This window comes from Ursus americanus, chromosome 13 (assembly GCF_024610735.1).
Source record: "Ursus americanus isolate L20-20 chromosome 13, mUrsAme1.1.p, whole genome shotgun sequence".
Classification (NCBI taxonomy): Eukaryota; Metazoa; Chordata; class Mammalia; order Carnivora; family Ursidae; genus Ursus; species Ursus americanus.
Window position 1 is genome coordinate 56888102 of NC_142139.1, and position 8878 is coordinate 56896979.

Below are 8878 nucleotides of genomic sequence, written 5' to 3' on the forward strand. Positions count from 1 at the left end.
CAATGGGAAAAGAATAGAGATCCCAGAAATAAACCAACATGTATGTGATCAATTAATCTATTTCAAAGGAGAGAAGAATATATAATACGGAGAAGACAGTCTCTTTAATAAATGGTGCTGGGTAAATTGGATAGCTACATACAAAAGAATGAAACTGAACTACTTCCTTATACCATACACAGAAATAAACTCAAAATGGACCAAAGACCTAAACGTGAGACATAAAACCATAAAATTCCTAGAATAAAACATAGGCAGTAATTTCTTTGACATCAGTCATAGCAACATTTTTCTGGATAGGTCTACTAAGGCAAGAAAAATATGAGCAAAAATAAACTATTGGGACTCTACCCAAATAAAAGGCTTTTGCACAGCAAAAGAAACTGAGATAAAAAAAAGCAACCTACTAAATGGGAGAAGATATTTGCTAATGATATATCCAATAAGGGGTTAATATCCAAAATACATAAAGAACTTATACAACTCAATACAGAAAAAAATCCAATTAAAAACTGGGCAGAGGACCTAAATAGACATGTTGCCAAAGAAGACATACAGATGGCTAATAGGCACATGAAAATATGCTCAACATCACTAGTCATTGGGGAAATGCAAATCCAAACCACAATGAGATACCACCTTACACCTGTCAGAATGAAAAGGAAAGAAACAAGTATTGACAAGGATGTGGAGACAAAGGAACTCTGATGCACTGTTGGTAGGGATGTAAATAGGTGCAACCACTGAAGAAAACAGTTTGAAGATTCCTTAAAAATTTAAAAATAGAAATACCATGTGATCCAGTAATATATTACTAGGTATTTACTCCTCCCCTGCCCCCAATGCTTTAAAACACTAATTCAAAAAGATGTATGCACCTCTATGTTTATTGCAAGATCATTTACAATGTCCAAGATATGGAAGAAGCCCAAGTGTCTATCAATAGATGAATGGATAAAGAAGTGGTGCGTATATACATACAATGGACTATTACTCAGCCATAAAAAGAGAGCTTGCCATTTAATAACATGGATGAAACTAAAGGCTACTATGCTAAGTGAAATAAGACAGGGGAAGGTATGATTTCACTTATATGTGGAATCTAAAAATAAATAAAAAGCAGAAACAGATCCGTAAATACAGAGAACAAACAGATGGTTGCCGGGAATGGGGAAAAATGTGTAAAAGAGAGTGGGAGGTACCAGCTTCCAGTTACAGAGTGAATAAGTTAGGGGTAAAAGGTACAACAAGGGAATACAGTCATTGATATTTTAATACTCTTATATTGGGACAGATAGTAGCTACACTTGTGGTGAGCCTGGCAAAATGGATAAATTTTTTGAATCACTAGCTTTTACACCTGAAACTAATGTAACATTGTGTGTCAACTACAATAAAAAAAAAAAAGTGAGAGAAGATACAAATTAATATCAGAAGTGAATTAGGGAACATCACAACTGACCCTACAAACGTTTAAAGGATAAAATTGAATACCAAAAAACTCTGTGCCCATAGATTTGGCACATTAGATGAAGACATTCCCTGAAAGACACAAACTATAAAACTCACTCAAGAAGAAATAGATACCCTGAATGGCCATATGTCTATTAAAAATTTTAATTTGCGGTTCAAAATTTTGTCAAAATTTTTTTAAAAAATTAAGTGCAGATGGTTTCTTTGCTGAAATCTACCACACATTTAAAAAAGAAATACACTAATTCTCCAGTCTTGTTTGGAAAACAGAGGAGAGGAAACACTTTCAAAGTCACTTATGAGGCTATGACTACCCACCCAAATACTAAGACTACACATTGACATTTTAAGAAAAGTCTGTTAAAGAGTTTTCATGAGAATACTCATGTCCAGCCTCAACAGAACGTTAACAAATCAAATTTAGTACATAGACTGAAGAAGTACATACAAAAGGAAAAAGAGTAAGTAAAATGACCTCTATTCACAGATTATTCGATTCTAAAGAGTCCACACAATTCCAAAGAATCTATAAAAAGTGCCTGGAACAAGCAGGTTCAGCAAGGTCCCAAAATACAAGGTCAAACTACAGAAGTCAGTTGCATTCCCATGTAATAGCAATGAACAACTACAATCCAAAATGAAAAGAAAAACCTTCTAAAGTAACACATACAAATAAAGAGACTTAGGTATAAATCTGGAAATGGATCAATATATAGAGATGTCTATATATATTCTGTACACTGAAAACTAAAAAAACAAACTTTGAATAACATAAAATTTAAAGTACCTAAGTAAAAAGAGAAATATATAATATTCATGTATCTGAAGACACAAGATTGTTAAGATATAAATTTTCCCCAGTATTATCTATCATTTTTATACAATCCCAACAAAAATCCCAGAAAGCTTTTTTTTGGGTAAATATCAACCAGCTGATCTAAATTTATATTAAAAAGCAGATAAACAAATAGTCAAAACAAATATAAAAAGAACAAGTTAGGGGACTCACACTTTGATTTCAAGAAAATTGGAAGGCATAGTAATGGAAACAGAATAGTATTGGTAAACAGATTGGAACAGATCAATGAAATAGGACACAAAATGCAGAAATAGACCCATGCAAATGTAATCAACTGATTTCTTCAAAAAGGGCAAAGATGATTAAATGGAGCAATGTAACAAATAATCCTGTTATAATTGGAAATAAACCTCAACAGATACCTCACAAGTTCAGCAAAAATTAACTCAAAATAGCTCTTAGGCCTAAATTTAAATGTAAAACTCTAAAACTTCTAGAAGAACTTTTACATGAAAATCTGTGTGACCATGGTTTAGGCAAAGAGCTTTTAGATATGATAACAAAACACAATCCATTTGAGGAAAAAAAATGACCCATTGGAATTTATAGAAATAAAAAAACCTTTTGATCTTCAAATGATGATGTTCAAATCACAATTCTGAAAAGGACTTGTATTCAAAATACATGAAGAATTTTCAAGTGTAACATTTAGTAAAACATCTATTGACTACCTGGATAAGAGATACTAACAGACACTTTACCAAGGAAGATACTTGGATGAAAAATCGGCCTATGAAAAGATACTCAACATTATTAGTCATCATGACAATGCAAATAAAACCAAAATAAGATACCACTACACAGCTACTAGAATGCCTAAATGAAAAAAATAGGCAAAAATCCCAAATAACTGACAATAAATGTAGATAGGATGCAGATCATCTGGAATCCTCATACCTTGTTGGTGGAAAACTAAAATGGCAGGGCCACTTTGGAAGACAGTTTGCCAATGTTTTATAACGTTAAATATATATCTACCATATAATCCAGCTATCCCACTCTTGGATATTTCTTCAGGAGAAATGAAAACATGTTCATACAAAAACCCATCTGAATGTTCACAGCAGGTTTATTTCCTCAAACAAAAAGCAAACCTTATGTCCTTCACCTGGTATATATGTAAACAACTGCAGAACATTTGGAGGCTAGTAATACTTACAAATAAAAGGAAAGACAGACTATTGAAGGAGTAACAACATAAGTATATTTCAAATGTGTTTTGTTAAGTAAAAGAAGCCAGACCCCAAACTTACATTGCATGATTCCATTTATATGACATTCTGCCAAAGGCAAAATTATAGAAACTGAAAACATCATTGGTTGCCAGGGGCTTGGGGGTTGGGGTCAAACTGATTGTGAAGTGATACTAGGGAACTTTGGGGGGAATTAAAGTTTTTAACATTTTGATTATGATGGTATTACCAAACAATAACTATCAAATTCAGGAACTGAGTACACTTTAAATTAGACCTTAATAAGCTTGATTAAACAAAAAGTAAAAAGCAGTACTCAAAAATGTAAAGTTGTAGAAAATATATTACTTCTATTAGGCAACTATTTCTTAAATAAGAATAAAATAAATAAAAAGAAAGGGGGGAAAACCCATAAAATAGAAGACTATCAAATTTCATAGTACTAAATTAATTAATTAATTATTTTTAGAGAGAGAGGAGAGAGAGGAGCAAGAGGGTGAGTGGGGTAGGGAAGGGGCAGAGGGAGAGGGAGAGAAAAAAATCTTAAGCAGGCTCCATGCCCAGCACAGAGACTGATGTGGGGCTCAATCTCACAACCCTGAGATCATGTCCTGACCCAAAATCAAGAGTCAGATGCTTAACTGACTGAGCCACCCAGGCACCCCTGTATTACTACATTCAATGGCTGTAATAAGAATGCAAAAATTATAGACTCTAAATTGAGGAAATACATTTAAAACAAAATCTATGAAAACATTAGTATGTAGTATGTAAAAGATTTTATAAAAGAATATTTAAAAATTGAATAGAAAAATCAACACGAGGCACAGAAAACATAGGAGAACCTAAATATATATGACAAATATTAACAGGCCTGAGGGGATAAATAGACAGCAATACAATAATGGAATGCCCCACTTTCCACAATGGACAGAAAAATCACTAAGGAAACAATGGCTTTAAATGACACATTAGATTAGATGGACATGACAGATATTTATAAAACATTCTATCCAGATTCAGCAGAACACACATTCTTCTCAAGTGCACCCTGAATATTTTCCAGGAGATTATAGATTAGTCCACAAAACAAGTCTTAAGAAATTTAAGAAGATAGGGAAAAGCATCATTTCCAACCACAATGGTATGAAACTAGAAATCAGTTACAAAAAGAAAACTGGATATTGACATATGTGGAGACAAAACAACATGTTACTGAACAATCAATGAGTCAAAGAAGAAATACAAAGAGAAATAAAAAATATCTTGAAACAAACAGAGATACAATATTCCAAAACTAATGGGATCCAGCAAAAGCAGTTCTACAGCAAGTTTGTAGTGATAAACAGATACACTTAAAAAAAAAAGGAAAAGATCATGGAAAAAGGAAAAGCTTATGTATGACTTTATACATAACTCAAAGAACTGGAAAAAAATGAACAAAGTAAATCTTAGTACAAAGAAGGAAACTAAGGTCAGAATGAAAATAAATGAAATAGAGACCAAAAAACAATGGAAAAGATTAATGAAACTAAGAGCTTATTCAAACAAAACAGGCAAGCCATTAGCCAGATTTAATAAGAAAAAAGAATATCAAAATACATAAAATTAGAAATGAAGGAGACATTACTGTGTATCATTTGAGACATAAAATAATCAAATGATCATAAGAGACTTAGGCACACTTACATGCCAACAAACTGGACAACCTACCAAAAAGGATAAATCCTACAAACATGAAACCTACCCAGACTAACTTATGAAGAAATAGAAAATCTGAGCAGATGGATTACTAGAAAGGAAATTGTATCGGTAATCAAAAAACTCTCAACTATGGAACATAAGAACTAGGAAGATCGGTAGGAGAAGAAAGGGATAAAGAAAGTGGGGGGGTAATCAGAAGGGGGAATGAAGCATGAGAGACTATGGACTCTGAGAAAAAACTGAGGGCTTCAGAGGGTAGGGGGGTGGGAGAATGGGATAGACTGGTGATGGGTAGTAAGGAGGGCACGTATTGCATGGTGCACTGGGTGTTATACGCAACTAATGAGTCATCGAACTTTACATCTGAAACCAGGAATTTACCGTATGGTGACTAACGTAATATAATGAAAAAAATATTATAAAAAAAAAAAAAAAAAAACCTCTCAACAAAGAAAAGTCCAGGACCAGAGGCCTCTCTGGGAAATTCTATCATACTTTTATAAAAGAATTAATGCCAATTCTTCTAAAACTCTTCCAAAAAATAGAAGAGGAGCTTGTTACGGAGCTAGAACCCCAGCCCAGGCCATATTCTGTGCTGGTAGCTGGCTGGGTGGAAACCACCCACCCAGCCTTCCTGTGGTGACACTGCTCTCTGTTGAGGGCGGGCATTAAGCCCCCTGAAATAGGACTCTCTGCTTCACCAGGTTCATATGAACCACTGCAGCAATTCCTGGAAAACTTACTCCTAACCTCTGGCTCCCTTGGAGCTGGCAGCCCTCCTACTCTCCTCACAGCCCTGCCCTGCTCTGCCCCACGGTCCGGCCCTAAGTGCCCAGGCCACAGGCATTGAGGAGGCACACACCTGCAAGCCAAAGCATTATAACCAGGTCAAGGAGGCTGGGGGCTCCAGGGTCCTGGCCACGTGTCCCCCACCATGGAGCTGAGACCTTGCTATGGGTGGTAGCCCTGCTGGCAGCCATGCCCTTGGCAAGAAGGTCTACACCAACACCTGGGTGAGCATTCCAGGAGGCCCAGATGTAGCTGACAACCTGGCACGCAAGCATGGCTTCCTCATCCTGGGCCAGATCTCAGCAACTATTACCACTTCTGGCATGGAGAGCTGATAAAGCAGTCCCCGTGGCCTCACCACTTGCAGCACAGTGGCCTGTAGAGGGAGCCTCAAGTACAGTGGCTGGAGCAGCAGGTGGCAAAGCAATGGCCAAAAGGGATGTGTACCAGGAACCCAGGCACACCAAGTTTCTCCAGCAGTGGTACCTGTCTGGCATCACCCAGTGGGACCTCAACATGAAGGAGGCCTGGGCTCAGGGCTACAGGAGTATGGCATTGTTGTCTCCATTCTGGATGATGGCATCGAGAAGAATCACCCAGACTTGCCATGCAGTTATGATCCTGGGGCCAGCTTCAACGTCAACAACCAGGACCCCGACCCCCAGCCTCAATACACAAACATGGATGACAACTGGCATGGCACACGGTGTGCAGGCCAGGAGGCTGAGGTGACCAACAACAGTGTCTGTGGCATAGGCGTGGTCTACAATGCCTGCATTGGAGGGGCGCACATCCTGGACAGCGAGGTGACAGATGTGGTAGAAGCATCCTCCCTAAGCCTGAACCCCAACCACATTCACATCTGTGCCACAGCTGTGGCCCCAAGGATGACAACAAGACCATGGATAGGCCTGTCTGCCTCACCAAGGAGGCCTTCTCCTGGGGAGAGGGGGTGATTAGCCAGGGCCACAGAGGATGGGATCCATCTTTGCGCCTCAGGAAATGGGGGCCAGGAGCATGACAGCTCTAAGTGTGACAGCTATACCAATAGCATCTACATGCTGTCCATCGGCAGCACCACAAAGCTTGGCAATGGGTTCTGGTGAGGCAAGGCCAGCTCGTCCACACCGGCCACCACCTATAGCAGTGGCACCCAGAGAAAGAAGCAGATAGTGACTAGGGACTTGCAGCAGAAGTGTACAGTCTCACATGGGCACCTAGGCCTCTGCCCCATTGGCAGCTGGCACCATCCCTCTCATCTTGAAGCCAAAGAGAACTTTGCCTGGTGAGACCTCAAATCCAGCCTGGGTCACCATGACTGGGTCACCAATGGTGTGGGTCAGAAAGTGAGCCATTCATATGGCTATAGGCTGTTGGACACAGGTGCTCTGGTGACTCTGGTCTGGAACTGGACAACAGTGGTCCCCCAGAGGAAGTGCATCAGGGATATCTCCACCGAGCCGAAGGACATCAGGAAGCAGCTGGAGGTGCAAAAGACTGTGACCGCCTTCCTGGGGGAGCTCAGCCATATCACACAACTGGAGCACGCACGGTCCCACCTCAACCTGTCCTATAATCACTGTAGCAACCTGGCCATCCACCTGGTCAGCCCCATGGGCACCTGCTCTACCTTGCTGGCTTCCAGGTCAGGCAACTATTCCAGATGGGTTTAGTAACTGGGCCTTCATGCTAAGCCATTCCTGGAATGAGGACCCCTCTGGCAGTGGGTCCTGGAGACTGAAAACACCAGCAAAGCCAACAACTGTGGGACACTAAGTTCACCCTTGCGCTGTAGGTCACGGCCTTGAGGGCCTGCACACACCTCCTAGAGCAGTGAATATAAGACCCTCACTTCCAGCCAGGCCTGTGTAGTGTGCAGGAAGGCTTCTCCCTGCACCAGAAGAGCTGTGTCCAGCACTGCCCACCAGGAGTCAATGCCCAAGTCATCGATATACACTATAGCATTGAGAATGACATGGAGATCATCTGGGCCAGCGTCTGTGCTCCTTGCCACACCTTGTGTGCCACATGCCAAGGCTGGCCCCCACAAACGGCCTCAGTGCCCCCGCCGTGCCTCCCTAAACCCTGTGGAACAGATGTGCTCCCAGTAGAACCAGAGCAGCCTTGAGACCCTGAGCGGCAGCTTCCCCCGGAGGTGGAGGTGGAGTCCTGGCTAAGGGCAAATAGCAGGGCTGCTGCCCTCACGTTTGCCTGAGGCAGCGGCTGGCCTCAACTGTGCCTTCATCCTGCTGGTTTTCATCACTGTCTTCCTGGTCCTACAGCTGCAGTCGAGCTTCGGCTTCTGGGGGTGAAGGTGTACACTGTGGACTGTAGCCTCATCTCCTACAAGGGGCTTCCCCCATCTCAAGCCTGGCAGGAAGATTGTCCATCTGACAAGAAGAGGATGAGGGCCAAGGTGAGAGGACCATTTTTCTCATAGACCATGAGCACCTACTACCCGCTCCTTCAAGCCCATTCCCCTCCTTGGGCATTTTTTAATTCATCAAAATATATATATTTTTTGTTGTTCTATACACATATACATATATATACACATATATATATACGTATACATATACATATATACGTATACATATATGTATACATATACATTATATATATATATGTGTGTGTGTGCGTGTGTGTATATATATAAATATATATAAAACATGTAGAACAGCTCCGGCTCGCCGCTCAGAAGCAGGGCTTGCACTTGCGGCTGGCATTCATTCAGGGTGTCCGGTCTGACCTCCTTGCCCTGCCACCTGCGGTGCGCCGCCTTCTCCAGCACCCACTCGTGGCTCTTCTGCATGATCCCGTGCTGCGCCATCCTGTACGGGACCCTCTCACTGGTGAAGTC

At 40.6% G+C, this 8878-nt stretch overlaps 1 pseudogene; it reads left to right on the forward strand.

Moving 5' to 3' along the window:
* The first annotated feature begins 6182 nt into the window (after window positions 1-6182).
* LOC123793561 (furin pseudogene) lies at window positions 6183-8517 on the forward strand (annotated as a pseudogene).
* Window positions 8518-8878: the final 361 nt, after the last annotated feature.